The 24,595-nt window shown below is 41.8% G+C and overlaps 1 non-coding gene across 1 annotated transcript; it reads right to left on the bottom strand.

Annotated features, from left to right (window-relative positions):
* Window positions 1–3,090: 3,090 nt before the first annotated feature.
* Window positions 3,091–3,196, bottom strand: LOC137224191 (U6 spliceosomal RNA). Its single transcript, XR_010943286.1, has one exon. It is a non-coding gene; the product is annotated as a U6 spliceosomal RNA (small nuclear RNA).
* Between the last annotated feature and the right edge of the window lie 21,399 nt (window positions 3,197–24,595).

Genomic DNA, 24,595 nt, shown 5'->3' with positions numbered 1-24,595 from the left:
TCCTAATTTATCCCTCCCCTCCCTTTCCCCTTTGGTAACCATAAGTTTGTTTTCTATGTCTGTGGGTCTATTTATTTCTGTTTTGTGTATAATTTCATTTGCATCTTTTTTTTAACATATAAGCGATATCATATGATATTTGTCTTTTTCTTTCCCGCTTATTTCATTTAATATGATGATCTCTATGTCCATCCCTCTTGCTGCAAATGGCATTATTTCATTTTTTTTAAAATGTCCATTGTATATATGTACCACATCTTCTTTATCCTTTCATCTGTCCGTGGACATTTAGGTTGCTTCCATGTCTTGGCTATTGTAAATAGTGTTGCTGTAAACACTGGGGTGCATGTATCTTCTTGAATTATGGTTTTCTTTGAATATATGCCCAGGAGTGGGATTACTGGATCATGCATTACTTTTCAATTAGACAGCATTATTCTTGATGGACAGAGTAAACAACTAAACAAATAAAATAACAAGATAATGGCTTAAGTTGCTTTAATTGTGGTAAGTGACTTGAAGGAAATAAACTGAGGGAAATGATCCTCAGCCAGAAGCCTGGGAGTCCTGGATAGTCTTTTTCTCAACTCCATCCCCGCGTCAAATTATTTTTAAGTCCTGTTGCCTCCACTTCAAAATACATCGTAAACCTATGTGCTATCGCCCTATCAACTACCACCCTGTGTAAGCCTTCTGCATCTTGCAAGACTATGCAAATATGCTCTGTTAACTCATTTCCTTGCTTCCCCTTCCCACCCTATGCAGCGAGATCATGTTCCTTCCCTCCTTAAAACCCATCAATGTCTTCCAGCGTTCTTCTCCAGGCTCATTTTGGACACCCTCCACCACCGAACACACACAACACACCCGTCTCCCTTGTCCTTCATCACTTCAAAGACTGCATTTGCTTCAGTTTCAGTTTAAACATCAGTTTAAACAGTCAGCCTCAGAGAGGTCATTCTTGACTATTCTGTCTCAAATAGTTCTTAATGAATTAAAAAAACTAATCTCTCCCCTGTTCCTCTGTCTTAATTTCCTCTTTGGTCTTTATCTATCTTGTTCATCATTGTACCCCAGCACTAGCACAGCCCTTGGCATATGGTAGACTGATAAATATTTGTTGACGGACTGACTGAAAGGGAAAATCCATTTAAAGACTTAGTACCTTGTTTTGAAGATGAAAGTTCTTACAGCCATTTAGCCCTTGTGTGTTGACTGCCAACTTACATTTTTAACTATTTCTTTAGGTGAGAGATATTTAGACTCATTATCTTTTATGGGAAAGCAAGTTAACTGTTACATAAAAGATCATTTCCCCATTGTTTAACTTATTTCACAATGTGGAATATATAATATTAACTAAGTACCACGAATGGTCTTTAAATAAAAGACAGACACATAATAGCACCAAAATAAAGATGGAGAAAGTCAACAGATCACCCTATGAAATACGTTGTCAAAAAACAAAGGTATTCTTGATATATTTTCTCATGTGCTTCTCCATCCTATGACTATTTGGTGGGAGTGGGTGCTGGAGTGCCTTTCCTCCCCGAAGTTGATGTTTCCTCAGTTTGGGTCCTGACCCTATTGATTGGCTCACCCTGTTGAGTGGGTTCTGACCTGAACGTCACAGATTTCTCAACCATCTAGGCTTGGTCAACCAAACCATACTGGTGCATGACTGAAATGAGAAAGCACAGCTCACATGAGTTTGGGACTTAAAGAATTCCACTCAATAGACTGATGTGAGAAGAGTCTGAATGGCAGGTTTTAATTTTTAAGTCAGTGAGAAACGTGCGAAGGCGAATGCAGCGTATGTCCCCAGCAACAGAGGTTTTCCAGCTGTTGCCAAACCCAAGTTTATGTGCCCAACACACAGTGAGGCAAAGAAAATTGAAATGTCAGAGTTTGGAGCAGGGAAAGGTTTATTGCAGGGCCAAGCAAGGATAACGGGTGGTTGGTGCTCAGAAAACCCTAAATCCCTGATGGTTTTCAGGGAAGAGTTTTTATAGGCAAAATTTGGGGTGGGGGCTGCAGTGTGTGTGACTTTCTAATGATTGGTTGGTGGTGAGGTAACAGGGGAGTGGTCCAGGAATCTTAGGCTCAGCCTGAAGTTACCATCTTCCACCTGGGTGGGGGGGCCTTAGTTCCTGAGGAAGAACTCAAAGATACATTGTTATGGATATTCCCTGGGGAGGAAGCAGGACCCTGCCCCACCTCATTTCTTGACTGCTCCTCCCCTATTTCTACATTCCCTCTCTTCCCTGATTAGCAACTGTTTGAATCTGCCCTTTGGAATTCAGGGAAAGTTAAGGAGGCTGAATGAACTCTGTTTCTTACAAACAAGAAATTGGGGGAGGAGGGAGCAATGCAGAGAAACGATTTGTACCTGGGAGGCCCTCACAGAGTCGTGTTTTGTTTCAAGATGAGGGCATAGACATACACAGAGGGAAGACCATGTAAAGACATAGGGAGAAGATGGCCATCTGCAAGCCAAGGAGAGAGGCCTCAGAACAAACCAACCCTGCTGACAGCTTGATTTCAGACTCCTAGCCTCCAGAATTGTGAGACAATAAATTTCTGTTGTCTAAGCTATTCTATTGCAGGAGAATGGGGCACAAGAAAATGGTCACATCTCAGGTCTCAGCCAACTCCTTGGGACAGGCCACCAAGTGAGGGTCCTTGACTTTGCCCAGGGAAGCATTCAAGCGTGAGCAATAGTAAAGGGAAAGCAAGTTTATTTAAAGAGATACACATCCTATAGGCAGAATGTAGTCTGTCTCAGAACGTGAGAGTGGCCCTGGGTTGTGGGGTGGTTAGTTTTTATTGGCTGGGTAATTTCATACGCTAACAAGTGGGAAGAATATTCTAACTATGTTGAAGAAGGGGCAGGAATTTCCAGGAACTGGGCCATCACCCACTTTTTGGCCTTTTATGGTCAGCCTGGGAACTGTCAAGGCACCTGTGGGTGAGTCATTTAGCATATGCTAATATATTACAATGAGTGTATAGGAAGGCTCAAGGTCTACTGGAAATTGAATCTTCCTCCATCTTGGGCCTAATTGGTTGTAACCAGAATTTTTTTTAAACAAAAATATGGAATGCTTTACAAATTTGTGTGTCATCCTTGCGCAGGGAACATGCTAATCTTCTCCTGTCGTTCCAATTTTCGTATATGTGCTGCCAAAGCAAGCACATGGTGGTAACCAGTTTTTGTCATATCCTCAAAGGCTGTCATTCTTTTAAAGGTTGTGCCCTTGGGACTTCCCTGGCGGTCCAGTGGTTAAGACCCTGAGCTGCCAATGCAGGGGGCGAGGGTTCGATCCCTGGTTGGGGAGCTGAGATTCCACAAGCCACCCAGCATGGCAAAAAAAAAAAAGAAAAAGAAAAGGTTGTGCCATGCCCCCTTCCTTCCTGTCTCAATTCGATCTGTAGTACTTTGCTATGACAGCCCTAGCAAACTAGTACACCATAATCGTTGTATTTTTCAGATGAGAAAACTGAAGAGCAAAGAGATTAAGTAACTTCTCCAATTAATAAATGAAAGAGCCAGGATTTGAACGTTGGTAAACTGATACCTAGACTTGTTCTCCTACCTATTGTGCATGCTCTCTGTGTGGATGAATTGATAAAGAAGATAACTGGATAGAGGGCAAAGAGTGTCCTTCTTGCTCCAACTGGATCACACGCAATTAGGCCAATTATGGAAATGTATTTTCCAAGGATGTAATCCATATAAGGTCTTGATGTTTTCCTCTGCAGGAGCTGGCAGAGGTTGGGGGCAAGTAATAAAGTCCCCGGGTCAGCAACTGATGGGCTGGGGAGGTGCGCTGAGCTCCGCAGGACATTTATAGAATGTAGATCGAGCTAGACTCTTGCTCCATACATTGCTCTGCACTCCTGTTGTTCCCAGCAGATCTTGCTGGAGTACCTCCTTCTGGCCTCTCTTGACAGCTGTACATCTATTAATACTGCAAACAAACAAAACAAACAAACAAAAAACCCCTCATATATCAAGGAACACACTTAAAAAACATGGATGTGGATAATCTAAACGTTGGAGCAGTTACAGCTGAAGTTCTTTTAGTTCTAAGTAGGGAAAGCATTCTGTGACCTGTGAGTTTACACCTGGATCCTCCACTGGTTGGGGTCATGAAAAGCATCAGCTCTAGAAAGACTGAATTATTTTACATGGGAAAGGAAGGTCTGTTTCTCAGTGTACACTGTGGGGTAACACGGGACAAACTTGCCTAGTGAAAGGAATCCCTCAGGAAGTTTTTTTTTTTTAAAAATTAATTAATTTTTGGTTGCGTTGGGTCTTTGTTGTTGTGCACGGGCTTTCTCTAGTTGCGGTGAGCAGGGGGCTACTCTTCGCTGTGTTACGCGGGCTTCTCATTGCGGTGGCTTCTCTTGTTGTGGAGCATGGGCTCCAGGGCGCAGGGGCTTCAGCACTGTGGCTTGCGGGCTCTAGAGTGCAGGCTCAGTAGTTGTGCTCACGGGCTATAGAGCGCAGGCTCAGTAGTTGTGGCTTGCGGGCTTAGTTGCTCTGCAGCATGTGGGATCTTCCCGGACCAGGGCTCGAACCTGTGTCTCCTGCACTGGCAGGCGGATTCTTAACCACTGCGCCACCAGGGAAGCCCAGGAATTTTGTTTAAAGAACAGATTCCCAGACCCCCGCCCCATCCCAGCATGGGACTCTGGGAACCTGTATTTTTACCAGACGTCATAGATTTTTATCATCAGGCAACTTTGAGAAACATTTTAATAGGAGAGAGGCTAGAGCCACGAAGCCATTTCGACACATCTCTGCTATTCCCAGTCTAAGATCTCACTATCTCTTTCCTGGATTATACCAACATCCTCTTATTACAGCTCCAGGTTTCATCGTGGGTCCCCTCCAGTGCCTCGTCTTCAGAGCAGCCAGAGTGACACATTTAACACGAAAGCTGGGTCATTCCACGTCCCTGCAAATATTTCTTCATGATTTCCCACTCTACTTCGGAATACAGCCCCCAATCCCGAGCAAGGCCTGCTAGCCCTGTGTCCCCCAGCCTTGCCTCTTGCTCACTCCCTCTTTTAGGCTCATGACCAGGTGCACTGGCCCTCCTCGGAGCTGCCCTCCTGGCACTCACCCTACACACACCTCTCTCCCCTCGACTCAGGTCTCGGCATCCACCATGCTTGCTCCTGGTGGCTTCAACCCCCATCACCCTCCCCACTCCCCACTTAGGAAGCCAACACCAACCAACCTGTCTTTTTTCAGTATTTTCATAGCATCCCACACTGGTAGCACTTGGCACCGCTGTTATTAATGAATAAATTAGCTGTGTTTAAAGCCTAGTTTTTCCTCTCAAGAATTAAAATTCCCTGGGCCAGAAATTGGGTCTGACATTTTCCCACTGTTTCCCCAGTGTCTGGTCCATGGCCCGGCACGTAGTAGGTACTCAAAAATGTTCCACAAGTAAACATCAAATTTAGTAACCAGTATAATAACAGTCATAGCTACTTCCGCCCATGTGGTTGGCATATGCTGGGTGCTTTGACTTCTATCTCTCCAGTCTTCATACCAGCATGTGGTTGTTATTGTCTCCATTTTCAGAGAAGGGAATTGAGACTCAGAAGGCTGCATGCTTTCCTCCAGGTCACAGAGCTGCTCTGGGGTCAAGCTAGGACAATATCTAAAGTCCATGCCCCTTCCATTCTGCCTGACTGCTGAGGTGCTTCCTGGTACACTATAGTTACCTGCCTTCTTAAAACTCCTCTCTTAGGAATTTCCTGTTTATTCTCTTCTTGACGCTGCCAAGCTAGTCTCTGCTAACAGAGACAGCTTCTTGCAGGTTTGGCTGAAACAGATAGCTGCTTTTCCAGGAGAAAGTCTGTTTGAGGCTTACAGTCAAATGGAAAAAAAAAAAAAAAAGCTATCAATGCAGCAGCATTAGGCAGGTGCCTTAGTGTTCTTTAAAGCGAAAAAGTTCCGAAATGTAAGTCTCTTTAGGTGACTAAGTACAGAACTAACAGATGACACTGCAAGAATACACAGGGGACATGGGAGTGCCAGGGCCCCCAGGCCGGCTGCCAGCAAGCAGCCTCCTGGGAACTGGCAGGTCTTAGGAGCCGCGTGGCTGCCGAAGGGACTTGGCCAACAAGATTCCTTTTTCCCCTGCTTGCCACTGAGACTGAAAGATGAAGAGAGGCAGGCCAGGGGCAGCCAAGGTTATATAACATGTATGTTCTATTTTTTAAAATGGAAGTAAAGTGTTGTCTAGTTTGATACTGTAAAGTTTTTTAAAAAAATAAGTATGCTGAGGTTTTCATGGCGTTCAGTTTTTTTTTTTAAATAAAATTTATTTATTTATTTTTGGCTGCATTGGGTCTTCGTTGCTGCGCGCGGGCTTTCTCTAGTTGTGGTGAGCGGGGGCTACTCTTTGTTGCAGTGCGCGGGCTCCTCGTTGCGGTGGCTTCTCTTGTTGCGGAGCACGGGCTCTAGGCGCACAGGCGTCAGTAGTTGTGGCGCACGGGCACAGTAGTTGTGGTGCACGGACTTAGCTGCTCCACAGCATGTGGGATCTTCCCGGACCACGGCTCAACCTGTGTCTCCTGCATCGCCAGGCAGATTCTTAACCATTGCGACACCAGGGAAGTCCGACATTCAGTTTTTGTTCCTTGAATTTCCTCCCCAGCCCACAGTTTGCCTGACAGAAAGACCCGTGGTAGGTTGTGTGGTGGCCATTTGCTCCTGTAAAAGCCAGAGTCATGCCTCCTCTGGGAGCGAGACCTACCATGGAAAGTAAAACGCCTTGAGGAGCTTTCTGGATGGGAAATCGCAGGCAGCAGGGAGGGTCTTGTAGCAGAGGGGTCATGAGCCTGAACTGCTGTGCCTGGGAATGTGGGAGAAATTCTTGTTCGGGAGATGCGGGCTCAAGAGAGGAGGGGGAAGGAGAGAGAGAGGAGGGTTATAAGGGGGAAGCTGGAGCTTGTGTGTGGAAGGAAATGGTCAAGGAAACTTCGTTTTAAAGAGCAGGGTTGTCCAGTACATACCCTTGGGGCCTGCTGTGGAAATCAAGGGACCGGGGTTGAATTCTATAAAGGGGTCCACAGTGCAGAGTGGGAACCATGATTCAGCAGAGGCGGAACCTGGAGGCAGAGCTGGACGAGAACAAACAGCACCTTGACCCCTCCTGGGACTTCACCCAAAATGTACAAAGGAGTTTGCAGACACCGTTTCCTAGATTTCCAGGGGCAGGGAGACCCCAGCTGACATCTGGTTTGCGTCTGTAGAGAGTTCCTTTCCCAGACTTGTCTCTCAACTTCATCTTTGGCATCTCTTTTTCTTTTATAGGGAAACCGTGGTACAAGGAACAGGAGTTTTGGAGACAGACTGACCTGAATTTGAAACTGAGCTCTGTTTCAACTGTTTAACCCAGTTGAACGACAATTTTGTTAGCTATAAAAAGCAACTCAAAAAATTTTGCAACTATCCCTGCAGGCACTCCCTATGCCTCTTCCCTGCTTTACTTTTCTCTGTAGAACTTATCACCTTCTAACATAATAAATTTTTTACTGATTTCAAAAAAAAAAAAAAAAGCATCTCACAGGACAGGATTACGAGGAGATTTAAATTAAATGACGTATCATACATGGGTTAAGAGTTTAGGTCTTGGTGTCAGACGGCTTAATTCAAACCCTGGGTCCACCGTTGGCCGGCGGTATAATTTCTCAGCAAGCTATTCAACTTCCTTTTATGAAAAATAAGGCAAAAATTAGGTTGTTGGGAAGATCAAATGAGATAATATAGTAAAGCGCTTAGAACAGTGCCTGGCATTACAGCTAGCGTTTAATAAGTGTTAGCCATCATTGTTGTTGTTACTATTATTATATATGTAAAATGTCTGGTCTTGATAGTTCATTAATTAATGACTTTTGCTCTTTAATTTTATAGGAATACAAGATCTGAGAACTCCCATGCTACTGACAGCTCTTCTTCCCAGAGGAATTAACTAAAAGAGAACCAACTGATCACATTCATCAGTTATGGTGCATAGAAGCTTTAGTCATTTCTCTCCTCACTTTATCCTTTATAAAGACCTCTGGCTAAGGGGTTTAAAATGTTGTTGATACAGAACTATTTTTATTTGGAAAAAAAAATGCTGTCAGTTCTAAGAAATATACCCTATGTTTTTCTTTGCCCTTCAACAATCTCCTTGTAATTTGAATCACCAAGGCCTCATGCTCTCACTGTGGAGAGTCTGCTCTGCCTTTGATGCTCTTCTACTTTCTTACATTTAAATTCCTGTTATTGCTTTAGGTTGATTGTTACCAACTTTCCATTGTATTTGCAGCATCTACATGCCAAGGTTGTGAAAGCCGTTCTAAATAAAGGGTTTTCAAAAGCAAGTTTCAAAAGCAAGGGAAGCTTTCCAGGCCCTGTCACTGTGGAACAATACTTTTTAGTGCTCTGGTTGTGATGGTCCCTCCTGGGATAAGCATAGCTTGGCGGATAGAGGGCCTGAGTTCAGGGCCTGGCTCTGAGCTTAGGTATGTGATCTTGGTCAAATCATTTACGTTTTCTCTTCTTTAGTTTCCTCAGGTAAAATAGGATAGCTGACTCTGCAGGGAGGGAGAGGAAATAAATTATCTCTATAGTCCTGAGATACGGTTAATGCTCCACAAGTGCTGGTTCTTACTGTTAATGGTTAGGATAATTTAGTAAATTATTTCAGGCCCCAGACCAGACTCTTTCCCATCCCCGCTCAGCAAGGAATGAAATCTAGTAGTGCTGAAATGCCAGGAAGGGTTTGCTGTTGGTGGTTGGTCGTATTCCCCAGCCCTGCACACTATCGTAATCTTGAATGTAATGGTTCTGAGTGTCCTGAGGTAGCACCCTGCCTTCTCATTACCTGTGGCAGCCTCCCCACTCGAGAGATCTTCTTAGACCAGCGCACCCTGTCCTGCCTGGGGCGGGATTCACTCACGTCGGCTTCTCTGGGTGACTTAACAGCCAGGCCATTTCACTTTCCCCAGCTGGTTTTTATAGATTCTGTAAGATTCAGATGATAAAATCGGTGTGAAATGATTTTTAAATGGGGAAATGTTAGAAAAATATGTTATTTTGTAATAAGTTGATAATAATGGTTATTGTAATAAATACCCAGGCTTTTCTGAAGCTCGTTTTTTCCTCTTTTAGTCATAATGCTGGGGATCTCCTTTTGCAGTGGTGGTAATGTTGAGCAAGGTTCTATATCCGAGAAAGGTTGTGATATGCATGTTAGTCAAATTTTGCTAATTATTAGCCACAGTATATGATTTGAAGGAGGAAGACAGAGAGTTTGGGGAGATTACTGAGTGGAGTTAAACTTTCCACATGTGCTTTAAATTTGGATAACTTCGGAGAGTGTAGAAGGGGCTTATTTTGAGGCATTCTCTTATAGATTGTCGATTTCAAGCTCAGAAACGAAGGGAAATGCACTTTCCTTTATTTCCAAATGGCTGTTCTTTTTGGAATCCTCAATCTACTTTCTCATTTGTCCCTTAGTAAACACGCCTAGTCTTTAGTAGAGGTTGAAGGAGAAAGTACACACTGTCCACCTTAGTCTAACTGTGCTCTTTACTGAAATGTTTATAAATTTGGGCAGGACTACCAGCTGCTCTATATGCTGAGAAACCCCATTTCCAATTCCTCTGACTTTGAGGGTCACCACAGCCCAAAGCCACCCCCGCCCCCAGGACTCTGGTGCCCTCCCGGACAGGATTCTGCTCTGCCTGTGCAGTGTCCAGCAGTAATGGGAGTGCTTCTACCCTTACGCACAGAAGAGATTTTATATAAAAGGCCCATACGCAGACACAAACTCATTTGCAAGTGTACCAGGACCTCTGTTCCACTCCAGTCAAAACGTCCTCATTAGCTAAGAAAAACCTGAATCAGGGCTTAAAAACCATGACCAACATATAAAAGCACTTTTCTTCTAAGAACTATGAGTTCAAGATCTATTTAATATTTCTCTTGGTTTCCCTTACAACACTTTCTCTGTGCTACCATTATCGAATTTACTATATGTTTCCCCGGGGCCTTCCAGTGGGTTGATTTTGTCTGTAGAGATAGCAGATACCTTGAGGGCAGGGGCCTTCTTTTGCTCGTCTTATTCTGGGGCTTTGTCTGTGTTGTGTGCTAAAGTGTTTTATTTTTATTTATTTATTTTTTTTGCGGTACGCGGGCCTCTCACTGTTGTGGCCTCTCCCGTTGCGGAGCACAGGCTCCGGACGCGCAGGCTCAGCGGCCATTGCTCACTGGCCCAGCCGCTCCACGGCATGTGGGATCCTCCCAGACCGGGGCACGAACCCGTGTCCCCTGTATCGGCAGGCGGACCCCCAACCACTGCGCCACCAGGGAAGCCCTAAAGTGTTTTTGACTTGAATAAAGTGTGGGGTGGGGAAGGTAGCTTGAGAAAGATTGAAAGAGAAAAATATTAAACAATTTTCACTTTTTGAACATAAATTGAATGATTTTATATTAATTAAATTTTTAGAACTTGCTATCACATCAGTCAAGGTAGTTTTTTTTTTTAACATCTTTGTTGGCGTATAATTGCTTTACAATGGTGTGTTAGTTTCTGCTGTATAGCAAAGTGAATCAGCTATATGCATACATATATCCCCATATCCCCTCCCTCTTGTGTCTCCCTCCCTCCCTCCCTCCCTGTTCCACCCCTCTAGGTGGTCACAAAGCACCGAGCTGACCTCCCTGTGCTATGTGGCTGCTTCCCACTAGCTATCTATTTTACATTTGGTAGTGTATATATGGCCATGCCACTCTCTCACTTCGTCCCAGCTTACCCTTCCCCCTCCCTGTGTCCTCAAGTCCATTCTCTATGTCTGCATCTTCATTCCTGTCCTGCCCCTAGGTTCTTCAGAACCTTATTTTTTTTCTTTAGATCCCATATATATGTGTTAGCATACAGTATTTGTTTTCCTCTTTCTGACCTCACCCTGTATGACAGTCTCTAGGTCCATCCACCGCACTACAAATAACTCAATTTCGTTTCTTTTTATGGCTGAGTAATATTCCATTGTATATAAGTGCCACATCTTCTTTATCCATTCATCTGTCTATGGACACTTAGTTTGGTTCAATGTCCTGGCTATTGTAAATAGTGCTGCAACAAGCATTGTGGTACATGACTCTTTTTGAATTATGGTTTTCTCAGGGTGTATGCCCAGTAGGGGGATTGCTGGGTCGTATGGTAGCTCTATTTTTAGTTGTTTTTTTTTTTTTGCGAGCCTTTCCCATTGTGGAGCACAGGCTCCGGACGCGCAGTCTCAGCGGCCATGGCTCACAGGCCCAGCCGCTCTGCGGCATGTGGGATCTTCCCGGACCGGGGCACGAACCCGTGTCCCCTGCATCGGCAGGCGGACTCTCAACCACTGCACCACCAGGGAAGCCCCTATTTTTAGTTTTTTCAGGAACCTACATACTGTTCTCCATAGTGGTTTTATCAACTTACATGCCCACCAACAGTGTAAGAGGGTTCCCTTTTCTCCACACCCTCTCCAGCATTTATTGTTTGTAGATATTTTGGTGATGGCCATTCTAACTGGTGTGAGGTGATACCTCATTGTAGTTTTGATTTGCATTTCTCTAATGATTAGTGATGTTGAGCATTCTTTCATGTGTTTGTTGGCAATCTGTGTATCTTCTATGGAGAAATGTCTGTTTAGGTGTTCTGCCCATTTTTGGATTGGGTGGTTTGTTTTTTTAATATTGAGCTGCATGAGCTGCTTGTATATTTTGGAGATTAATCCTTTGTCAGTTGCTTCGTTTGCAAATATTTTCTGAGGGTTGTCTTTTGGTCTTGTTTATGGTTTCCTTTGCTGTGCAAAAGCTTTGAAGTTTCATTAGGTCTCATTTGTTTATTTTTGTTTTTATTTCCATTTCTCTAGGAGGTGGGTCAAAAAGGATCTTGCTGTGATTTATGTCATAGAGTGTTCTGCCTATGTTTTCCTCTAAGAGTTTTAGAGTATCTGGCCTTACATTTAGATCTCTAATCCATTTTGAGTTTATTTTTGTGTATGGTGTTAGAGAGTGTTCTAATGTCATTCTTTTACATGTAGCTGTCCAGTTTTCCCAGCACCACTTATTGAAGAGGCTGTCTTTTCTCCACTGTATATTCAATCAAGGTAGTTTTATAAAAGTAATGTTACTGTTCTAAAAAGTACTTACATAATTCATTTAACTTTTAAAAATCAAGAATTTATTAGCACTCAGGCAAGTTCTTTCTGCCAGTTTTCAAATAGTTGAGACTTTTTGGGGCATATATTTTGTTACAGTTTATTTATTTTAACTGAAATATAAATCTTTATGTTAATTAGTTCTCAGATTTCTGGGTTTTATCAAATATACATCTTTCCTTGGGTTTACTGGAAAAACCTGCTAGTTGTATACATAAGTTTTGTCCTAATCCTTGTGTTATTTGGATTTGGGACTTGTAGAAACATGTAGTTTGCTTACTTGTTTGCTTTTTGATACTGTTTTCTTAAAAGCAAGAAGACATTATTTCAAATAAGTGAAATAAATTTGGGGTCACTAACATAACCAGAAGGACTGGCAGCTATAATTCTTTATCACATGTGAGTTTTTAAGAAAACTGGGCCCAAGGGCATTTAAGGATACAGAAGTTTTCTGGGCATTCAGGGTCTGCCCTCTATTGGTGAGATACGCTATTAAAAAAAGCCTTTATCCCTCAGAATTCTGCACTAGGTTGAAATAAGTTTTATCAATTAGACATAGTGTTTACGGGAAGTCAGGTATGAATAAAGTAGAGAACACTTTACACACTTAAAATTTTTTCTTAATCTGGGACTTGCTGTTAATGCGGCAAGAAGGATTGGGGGAATGCAAAAGAAAATAGACAAGTTAAGGACAATTTTCAGTTTCACATATAGAAGAATATTTACTTTGAAATCTTGAATTGCGTGAAGAATTGGACACCTTTACTGAAGTAGGAGAAATGTCCTCTTCATTTTCATCCATGTACCCAATACAGTATTTCATTTTACATAAATATGTCTTGATCCTTTTTATGTACCAGTTACTCCCTAATAGTAAACCCAGTGCTCTTGTTAGTTATGAATGAGACTCTAAATATTTTGAGACACAAAGGTTTTTAGTTCATTGCAGAATACCATCAATTTAAGGGTTTCTAAGTTACAACGAAGTTTAACTTTGTGAAACAAAGTTACAATATAACTTCATTGAAATATTAAAGTTTAATGGATCATTACACACAAAAATAAGATTTTCTGCTATTTTGTATTTATATCTTATGTGATCTTTTGCATTAAAAAGTTACTATACTTGAGAAGTCTTGGAGAAGGAAAACACAGTTTAATATATTACACCTATGGAATAAATGCTACATGAGTGGGTTCTGGAACTTAACTGGGTTTACAGATTGACATTTTCATAATGGAAAAACTCTCTTTGGTAATTACTATTCAAAGTTGTGAGTTATTTACCCCTTTGTCCTAGTTGCTTAGCTTGTAGACTTTGGTGCAGTCTGAAGTATAAGTAAATTCCTGTGTTAGCTACATAAAAACCTGTTATTAACACATTTTTAACCAGAGACGTATTATGGCCACAGGTGTTAGATTCTGCAAAAATCCCCTGGTCAATAATTAATAAGCAACTTCAAAGAATACCCAAACCAAAGTTTCTTTATTATGAAGCTCTCTCTTTAAAAAAAACCATCCAGCAGAAACAATGTGCTATATTCCAACCCCTTTATTTTTAGAGTATCAGCACCACTCCCAGAAAATTAAGTTCACAGCAGTTTCTGGATACCATGATTTTTGGGGGAGAAAAACAAAGCTCCCAGGGTGATACCTATTATCCCTGTATTCAACTTCCCCTTCTCCTCTTCCTCTTCCTTCTTCTTCTTTGTTCTGTCCTCTTGGATGGATGGGTTGAAGAATTATGTACCCCTAAAGATATTGCATTCTAACCCTCAGTACTTGTGAGTGTGATCTTATTTGGAAATAGGGTGTTTGCAGATGATCAAGTTAAGATGAGGTCCTTAGGGTGGACCCTAATCTAATATGATTGAGTCCTTATAAAAAGGGGAAATTTACACAGAGAGACAGATGCCTAGAGAGGGAAGACCATGTGAAGACACACGGAGAATGGCACCTACCAGCCAAGGAACATCCAAGGATACCAGAAACTAGGAACCCTTTGAAACCATCAAGATGCCAGTTTTCTCGTATGGACACCAAGGGGGGAAAGCGGCAGGGGTGGGTGGTGGTGGTGGGATGAATTGGGAGACTGGGATTGACATATATACACTAATATATATAAAGTAGATAACTAATAAGAACATGCTGTATAAAAAAATAAATAAAATTAAATAAAAAAAATTTTTTTAAAGATGCCAGTTTTCTATTTTGTATGTTTACTTTGTGGTTCCCTATGTACCCCAGCATCCATTCACATCCTTTACCTCCTGTTTCCCCACTTTTTTATGAGTTTGATTTTGGTTTTCTGAAAGTCTGAATGTTACCTTCATTAGTGTCCTGGAATACACTGAAAATCATTCTTCCTTACATTTCACTGACACTGTATTGCTTTTCCCCAGGTAGCTTCTACTTGCTTACATTTTATATGTGAAGGTTTCCTCAGCACTTCAGAAAACATGTACTATATAAAATCCAAATGTAATTATTCTTAGAAGACACTATACAGTGAGGATTGTTAAATGGAAGCTTTTATTATAATTACCAACCTCACATGATACATGGTAGTACATATATACTTTGATTCTTATCTCTTCCTTCACTGGGAAAAGGCTGATGAATTGAGGAGAATCTTAGAGTCATTCCACTAAAAAATGTTCTAATTCAGAATATGTTAAGCATTAACTAACTTTATTCTGTCAGTTTTTTCATTATCTGGTTCATGTCTCTCATTAGCGATTTTAGTATAAAATAGCTGCATTTTCTCAGAGTATAGTAAGTATAACAAAAACAGAACCTTAAACACGTAATGAGGTTTGCTCGTTTTTTTCTGTCTTAATTTGATCCTTGTATATTTTGGGATATGAATCAGCTGCTTCTATACCACAGGATTGGTTCTTGTGATTTCTGCTGTCCTGAGACCCTAAAGCACACACATACATATTTACATACGACATTTACATTTATACTTATATATATGTGTGCCTTGATGTCTGGGTCCATAGTTGCATTTGAAGTTTGTGTCAGTTTAGCCACTATAATTGGCTTCTTCCTGCTCTCAGATTTACTCTGGCAAAGAAATAGATTATATTATATAAAAGGAGAGGCATGTTGGACTAGCTTTTGCAAATGGGAAACTCATCAAGAGATAGTGACCCAATTTACTCTGGAATTTGTTATGTGTGATGGAAGGACAGAAAACCTTTTTAGCAAGTAGAGTGATTCCTAATTTTGGTTCTGGTCTTAGAGAGGAGGGGGGTGATTACCCCTCCAGCTCCCAGTTGTTAGGAGCAGGTATCTGTAGCCTCCTCCCATGAATTCAGCTACATCCCATTTCAGCACTCTATTTTTTTTTTTAATTTTTGAATTTTATTTTATTATTTTTTTAATTTTCAAAATCAGAAAATTTAATATTGGTATAATACTATTATCTAATCCACAGTCCATATCCAAACTTTATGTCTTCCCCCAATATGTCCTTATAGCATCCCCCTCATCCCACCCCAGTCTGGGATTCATTCTGGTATCATGAATTGCATTTTGCTATTGATTTACTCTTTAATCTGGAGCAGTTCCTTGGCCTCTCTCATGTTTCTTGGCATTGACACTTTTTTTTTAATTTTTGAATTTTATATTATTTATTTTCTATACGGCAGGTTCTTATTAGTTATCCATTTTATACATATTAGTGTATATATGTCAATCCTAATCTCCCAGTTCATCCCACCAGCACCACCCACCCCCGCCGCTTTCCCCCCTTGGTGTCCATATGTTTCTTCTCTACATCTGTGTCTCTATTTCTTCCCTGCAAACTGGTTCATCTGTACCATTTTTCTAGGTTTCACATATATGGATTAATATACGATATTTGTTTTTCTCTTTCTGACTTACTTCACTCTGTATGACAGTCTCTAGATCCACCCACGTGTCTACAAATGACCCAATTTCGTTCCTTTTTATGGCTGAGTAATATTCCATTGTAGGTATGTACCACATATTCTTTATACATTCGTTTGTTTATGGGCATGACCTGGCTATTGTAAATAGTGTTGCAATGAACATTGGGGTGCATGTGTCTTTTTGAATTATGTTTTTTTCTGGGTATGTGCCCAGTAGTGGGATTGCTGGGTCATATGGTAGCTCTTTTTTTAGTTTTTTAAGGAACCTCCATACTGTTCTCCATAGTGGCTGTATCAATTTACATTCCCACCAACAGTGCAAGAGGGTTCCGTTTTCTCCACACCCTCTCCAGTATTTATTGTTTGTAGATTTTCTGATGATACCCGTTCTAACTGGTGTGAGGTGATACCTCATTGGAGTTTTGATTTGCATTTCTCTAGTAATTAGTGATGTTGAGCAGCTTTTCATGTGCTTCTTGGCCATCTGTATGTCTTCTTTGGAGAAATGTCTATTTAGGTCTTCTGCCCATTTTTGGATTGGGTTCTTTGTTTTTTTTTAATATTGAGCTGCATGAGCTGTTTACATACTTTGGAGATTAATCCTTTATCTGTTGATTCATTTGCAAATATTTTCTCTCATTCTAAGCATTGTCTTTTCATCTTATTTGTAGTTTTCTTTGCTTTGCAAAAGGTTTTAAGTTTCATTAAGTCCCATTTATTTTTGTTTTTATTTCCATTACTCTAGGAGGTGGATCAAAAAGAATCTTGCTGTGATTTATGTCAAAGAGTGTTCTTCCTATGTTTTCCCCTAAGAGTTTTATAGTGTCCAGTATTACATTTAGGTCTCTAATCCATTTTGAGTTTATTTTTTATGTACGATGTTAGGGAGTGTTCTAATTTAATTCGTTTACATGTAGCTGTTCAGTTTTCCCAGCACCACTTATTGAAGAGACTGTCTTTTCTCCACTGTATATCTTTGCCTCCTTTGTCATAGATTAGTTGACCATAGGTGCATGGGTTTATGTCTGGGCTTTCTATCCTGTTCCATTGATCTATATTTCTCTTTTTGTGCCAGCACCATATTGTCTTGATTACTGTAGCTTTATAGTATAGTCTGAAGTCAGGGACTCTGATTCTTCCAGCTCCGTTTTTTTCCCTCAAGATTGCTTTGGCTATTTGGGGTCTTTTGTGTTTCCATACAAATTGTGAAATTTTCTGTTCTAGTTCTGTGATAAATGCCATTCGTAGTTTGATAGGGATTGCATTGAATCTGTGGATTGCTTTGGGTAGTACAGTCATTTTCACAATATTTATTCTTCCAATCCAAGAACATGGTATATCTCTCCATCTGTTTGTGTCATCTTTGATTTCTTTCATCAGTGGCTTATAGTTTTCTGAGTACAGGCCTTTTATCTCCTTAGGTGGGTTTATTCCTAGGTATTTTATTCTTTTTGTTCCAACGGTGAATGGGAGAGTTTCCTTAATTTCTCTTTCTGATCTTTTGTTGTTAGTGTATAGGAATGCAAGAGATTTCTGTGCATTAAATCTGTACCCTGCAACTTTAGCAAATTCATTGATTAGCTCTAGTAGTTTTCTACTGGAACTCTCTGTGCTTCCTGGACTTCGGTGGCTATTTCCTTTCCCATTTTAGGGAAGTTTTCAACTATAATCTCTTCAAATATTTTCTCAGGTCCTTTTTCTGTCTCTTCTCCTTCTGGGACCTCTATAATGCGAATGTTGTTGTGTTTAATGTTGTCCCAGAGGTCTCTGAGGCTGTCTTCATTTCTTTTCATTCTTTTTTCTTTATTCTGTTCTGCAGCAGTGAATTCCACCATTCTGTCTTCCAGGTCACTTATCCGTTCTTCTGCCTCAGTTATTCTGCTATTGATTCCTTCTAATGTATTTTTCATTTCAGTTATTATATTGTTCATCTCTGTTTGTTTGTTTTTTAATTCTTTTTTTAAATTTGTCTATTTATTTTTGGCTGCATTGGGTCTTCATTGCTCTTCGCAGGCTGCCTCTAGTTACGGTGAGCAGGGGCAACTTTTTGTTGCAGTGGGCGGGCCTCTCATTGAGGTGGCTTCTCTTGTTGCAGAGCACAGGCTCTAGGCACAAGGGCTTCAGTAATTGTAGCACTCGGGCTCAGTAGTTGTGGCTCAGGGGCTCTAGAGCACAGGCTCAGCAGCTGTGGCGCATGGGCTCAGCTGCTTTGCAGCATGTGGGATCTTCCCGGACCAGGGCTCAATCCCACATCCCCTGCATTGGCAGGCGGGCTCTCAACCACTACGCCACAAGGGAAGCCCTGTTCTTTAATTCTTATAGGTGTTTGTTCTTTAATTCCTTAGGTCTTTGTTAAGCATTTCTTGTGTCTTCTCGATCTTTGCCTCCATTCTTTTTCTGAGGTCCTGGATCATCTTCACTAACATTATTCTGAATTCTTTTTCTGAAAGGTTGCCTATCTCCACTTCATTTAGTTGCTTTTCTGGGGTTTTATCTTGTTCCTTCATCTGGTACAAAGTCTCTGCCTTTTCATTTTGTCTGTCTTTTTGTGAATGTGGTTTTCCTTCCACAGGCTGCAGATTGTAGTTCTTCTTGCTTCTGCTGTCTGCCCTCTGGTGGAAGAGGCTATCTAAGAGGCTTGTGCAAGCTTCCTGATGGGAGGGACTTGTGGCGGGTAGAGCTGGATGTTGCTCTGGTGGGCAGAGCTCAGTACAATTTTAATCCGCTTGTCTGCTGATGGGTGAGGCTGGGTTCCCACTCTGTAGATTGTTTGGCTTGAGGTAGCCCAACACTGGAGCCTACCTGGCTCTTTGGTGGGGCTAATGGCAGACTCTGGGAGGGCTCATGCCAAGGAGTACTTCCCAGAACTTCTGCTGCCAGTGTCCTTGTCCCCAGCGTGAGCCACAGCCACCCCCCGCCTCTGCAGGATACCCTCAAATTTACCCATAGAATTCCTTTTTGTCTTATTTTCACAGACCTTGGCAGCAACACTCTGTGACTACTTGTTGAGCTGAACTGACGGAGAAGAGTTTGGTCACAGTGCCCACGTCATATAGAGCTAAGGACCCAGTTAGGTTTGGACGGGTTGGTGGATCACTTAGATTCATGCTGCTGGTCTCAAAGAACCTTGAACAAGAGTATTTTCTTGGTTTGTTGCAATATCTGTGGTTCAGATACCCCATAGGAGACTGAACCACACCCACTAGCAGGTAGGTCTGGTTCAGTCTCCTATGGGGTCACTGCTCCTTCCCCTGGGTCCCGATGTGCACACTACTTTGTGTGTGCCCTCCAAGAGTGGAGTCTCTGTTTCCCCCAGTCCTGTCCAAGTCCTGCAATCAAATCCTGCTAGCCTTCAAAGTCTGATTCTCTAGGAATTCCTCCTCCAGTTGCCAGACCCCCAGGTTGGGAAGCCTGACGTGGGACTCAGAATCTTCACTCCAGTTGGTGCACTTCTGTGGTATAAGTGTTCTCCAGTCTGTGAGTCACCCACCCACCAGTTATGGGATTTGATTTGATTGTGATTGCACCCCTCCCACCGTCTCATTGCAGATTCTCCTTTGTCTTTGGATGTGGGGTATCTTTTTTGGTGAGTTCCAGTGTCTTCCTGCTGATGATTGCTCAGCAGTTAGTTGTGATTACAGTGCGCTCGCATGAGGGAGTAAGCGCACGTCCTTCTACTCCGCCATCTTGAGCCAATCTCTGTTTTTTTTTTCTTTAACTTAAAAAAAAATATTTATTTAATTTATTTATTTTTGGCTGCATTGGACTTCTTTGCTGTGCATGGGCTTTCTCTAGTTGCGGCGAGCAGGGGCTACACTTCGTTGCAGTGCACAGGCTTCTCATTATGGTGGCTTCTCTTGTTGCGGAACACAGGCTCTAGGCACACAGGCTTCAGTAGTTGCGGCTTGCAAGCTCAGTAGTTGTGGCTTGTGGGCTGTAGAGCTCAGGCTCAGTAGTTGTGGTGCACAGGCTTAGTTGCTCCGTGACACGGGGGATCTTCCCAGAGCAGGGCTCGAACCCGTGTCCCCTGCACTAGCAGGCGGATTCTTAACCACTGCACCCCCAGGGAAGCCCAGGGTTTCCGTTTTGTAATGTGTAACTGAGAAGTAACTCACAGGGTGCTTATAAGGAATAAATGGGATAATGTATGTGATGCCTTAGCATAATGGTATGTGGTACACACTCATTAAATGACATCTATTACTATTTATGCTTTACCCATAGAATTCCTTTTTGTCTTATTTTCACAGGCCTTGGCAGCAGCCTTCTGTGACTACTTGTTGAGCTGAACTGATGGAGAAGAGTTTGGTCACAATGCCCACGTGATATAGAGCTATGGACCCAGTTAGGTTTGGACGGGTTGGTGGATCGCTTAGATTCATGCTGCTGGTCTCAAAGGACCTTGAACAAGAGTATTTTCTTGGTTTGTTGCAAACGTCTTGCTGGTATTAGAAAACAGTCAGGTGCACGTGAATGAGAGGCATCGCCTCTGCAGAGGAAACATCGTTAGTTACTGACTTCTTGCTGAGCTTCAGTGCTGGCTGGATTTTAGTCAAAATGCAAATGTCTTTAAGAGAACAGAACTATGCACTGAATTTCTATATGACAGAAGAGTTTTATGCGTTAACGTTTACTGAGTGTCAATAAAATTCTGCACTATTAACTTAAACAGGAAGAGACTAGGGCTTCCCTGGTGGCGCAGTGGTTGAGAGTCCGCCTGCCGATGCAGGGGACACGGGTTCGTGACCCGGTCCGGGAAGATTCCACGTGCCGCGGAGCGGCTGGGCCCGTGAGCCATGGCCGCTGGGCCTGCGCGTCCGGTACTCGTGCTCCAGAACGGGAGAGGCCACAGCAGTGAGAGGCCTGCGTACCGAAAAACAAAAACAAAAACAAAAAAAAACAGGAAGAGACTAGTTCATGAAAACCTAGTACCCTAAGCTAGGTGTTAATAATCTCTTTGTCTTTGTTGATATTACAGTACATTGTGCAGTGCCAGGGTTGGAACACAAAAGTTCAGGGTTATATAAATGTTCTGGCATGTGGAACTGCTCAAGAAATACACTTGGAGTTCTAGCTTGTCCAGTGCTTTGACTAGACTGTACAAGCAACATGGGTGAAAACGTAGCAAAATGCCTCTACTTCAGTGGTTCTTAATGCAGCTGCCTTTGATGGTCTTTCCTCTAATTGTTCATTCCTGAGAGTTCCATATCTTCCATATCTTTCTCCTGTAAATAAAGATAGTTAACTATCTTTACACAAGGAAACTTGCTAAGTGTCTTCAGAGATGGTGATATTCATTATTTTTGAACTCAGTTTATTAGAGGAAAACTACCTGCAGTGTTATTTACAATAGTCAAGATATGGAAACATCCTAAGTGTCCATCAACAGATGAATTGATAAAGAAGATGTGATATATATATAAGAAAGACAAAATGCTGCGTGATCTCACTTATATGTGGACTCTAAAAAGGTTGAGCTTATAAAAACAGAGAGTAGAATGGTGGGGGGAATGGGTGTAAAGGGTCCAAAGTTTCAGTTACGTAAGGTGCGTAAGTTCTGGACGTCTAGTGTACAGTCTAATGTATAGTCTAATGACTATAGTTAATAATACTATAGTCTCACCACGCACACAGATGGTAACCATATAGGGTGACGAATATGATAATTAGCTTGATTGTGGCAATTATTTCACAATATATACATATATCAAAACATCATATGGTATACTTTAAATATATACAATTTTTATTGTCAGTTATATCTCAATAAAGCTGGGTTAGGGGGAGAAGAAAGCTACTTATCATTCTCATTAGCTCTCCCATCAGAATTGGTGCTTAGGTGTATACAGATGCTCTTGTGACAGTAAAGCCATCACTGAAATGCAAGAGAAAGCATTTGGCTTTTAAGAACCGATATCTCACTTTATTAATATAGAATGGAACCTTCTAATCACTGCAGTCTTTCCACTAAGATAGTAGATATGCAGGGCTTCTGTTCTGAAGAGAATAATAGCTCGTGTTTACTGAGTACTAACTCTGGGCCAGGCTCTGACCTAAGCATGGGTATGTATTAACTCACTAAATATATGTGTTAACTCACCACCTTGAGGGAGTGAAAGCATTCCCATTTTACAGACTAGGACACTGAGGCCCACTGAGATGAGATAAGTTGCCACGGTAGGTGGTCAAACAGGGATTCAAATATAGGCCATTTGGCTCCAGCAACTGAGTTCTTAAGCACTAAACTACTTGCCTTTTGAATGCCAAGGAAGACTGCAAACATCAATGAAGAACATTCTAGAAATAATTTATTCTTGTTCTTACCCCCCAAAAGGAAACTCAGAAGAAAATGATGAGACTTTAGAATAGATTATTTCCTGTGCAAAACATCTCATGGAAGTACATGCTAAAAAGGCCTTTGGAACATTGTGTGTTTTGGGGGTTTTCACGCTTTATTTCTTGGTGTAGGACAATGTCCTAAGAGTTAGGAGACTCTGGTACTCAGCTCCACTAGTAAAAGCTGTGTCATCTGGGCCAGCCTTCCTCTTTGAATCTTTTCTCAAAAGAAATGTTAATACACTGTTACTCATCTTGTATAGTTATTTGGAGAGTCAGATATAATTGATATGGAAATGATTTAGGGACTTCCCTCAGGGTGCAGTGATTAAGACTCCGTGCTCCCGGGCTTCCCTGGCAGCACAGTGGTTAACAATCCACCTGCCAGCGCAGGGGACACGGGTTCGAGTCCTAGTCCGGGAAGATCCCACATGCCGCAGAGCAACTAAGCCCGTGCTCCGCAACTACTGAGCCTGTGCTCTAGAGCCCGCGAGCCACAACTACTGAGCCTGCATGCCACAACTCCTGAAGCCCACACACCCTAGAGCCCACATGCTGCAAATACTGAAGCCCTCACGCCTGGAGCCCATGCTGTGCAACAAGAGAAGTCACCACAATGAGAAGCCCGCGCACCGCAACAAAGAGTAGCCCCCGCTCACTGCAACTAGAAAAAGCCCGTGTGCAGCAACGAAGACCCAACACAGCCAAAAATAAATAAATTTAAATAAATAAATAAATAAAAAAGACTTCCTGCTCCCATTGCAGGGGGCCCAGTTTCGATCCCTGGTCAGGGAACTAGATCCCACATGCATGCCGCAACTAAGAGTTCACATACTATAACTAAGGAGCCCACCTGCCGCAACTAAGACCCAGAGCAACCAAATAAATAAGTTAATAAAACATGGTTTAAATATACTAAATGCTAGTAAATATAAAGTGATATTATTGCTGTTTACTGTCACTAGTCACATGTGGAATCATGGCATCTCAGAGAGGGAAGAAATGGTAGAGGCACCAAGTACCTCCCAGAGGGCAGAGGGGTGGAGCTGTAAAGCGGTAACATTTGTCCTGCATTAAGATCCTCGCTCAGTCACTTATTTCTGGATAACCAGTGATCCAACTTCTCTGAGTCTCAGCTTTTTTATTTGTAAAAGAGAGAGAATAACATTTACTTCTCAGTGTTGTGAGGATTCAGTGCGACAGTATGTAAAGTAACATCCTATCACATGCTCTTTCAGGAAATCCTTAAATAGCTTAATATTTTGAAGATAAATAGAAGTCAACAAATATTTTTAAGTATTACCACATTGAGAAGAGTTTCAAGTATTCTTACTAGTATAGCATGAGAACGGCATGAGGTGTAAATAGCATCTTTATTTTACAAAAGATATCAGTGCTACGTTAACTAATAATTTTTAGAAGATGCCAATACTACAACATCTGATAATTTGTAGTTCCTTTAAGTTTATATACACAATCAAATAATCTGTGTACAACGGCAGTGTGGTGGGCAGAATAATGACCCCCCAAAGATGTCCATGTCTTAATCCCGGAATATATGAATATGTTATGCTCTATGCTAAAGGTGAATTAAGATGCAGAAAAATTAAGTTAGCTAATCAGCTGACCTTACAATAGGGAGAATCCTACATTATCCAAGTAGGCAAGTGTAATCACAAGGGTCCTTAAAAGAGGAAGAGGGAGGCAGAAGAGGACGAACCAGAGAGATGGCAGCATCAAGACTTGGCCTGATGTCGTTGGCTTTAAAGACAGACGAAGGAGGCCATAGCCACGCGGTGCAGGCAGCCACTAGAAGCCGGACAAGCCAAGGCTACTTCTCTCTCTACCTCTAGAGCCTCCAAAGAGGAGTGCTGCCTTGCTAACACCTTGATTTTACCACAGTGAGACCCACTTTGGACTTCCAAACTATGGAACTGTAAGATAATATATTTGTGTTGTTTCAAGCCACTAAATTTTGCTCATTTATTACAGCAGCCAGAGAAAACCAACACAGGCAGTTCTGCTTCTTTCTTTCCAACACTTTCACTTTACTTTTTATTTTCTGATTGCATTGGCTGAGACTTTCAATACAATGTTTAATAGCAGGAGTGATATTAAATATCCATTTCTTGGTTTTG

This window comes from Pseudorca crassidens, chromosome 4 (genome assembly GCF_039906515.1).
Source record: "Pseudorca crassidens isolate mPseCra1 chromosome 4, mPseCra1.hap1, whole genome shotgun sequence".
NCBI classification, from domain to species: domain Eukaryota; kingdom Metazoa; phylum Chordata; class Mammalia; order Artiodactyla; family Delphinidae; genus Pseudorca; species Pseudorca crassidens.
The sequence above is the reverse complement of the archived record's forward strand: the minus strand, read 5'-3'. Positions and strand labels throughout refer to the sequence as shown.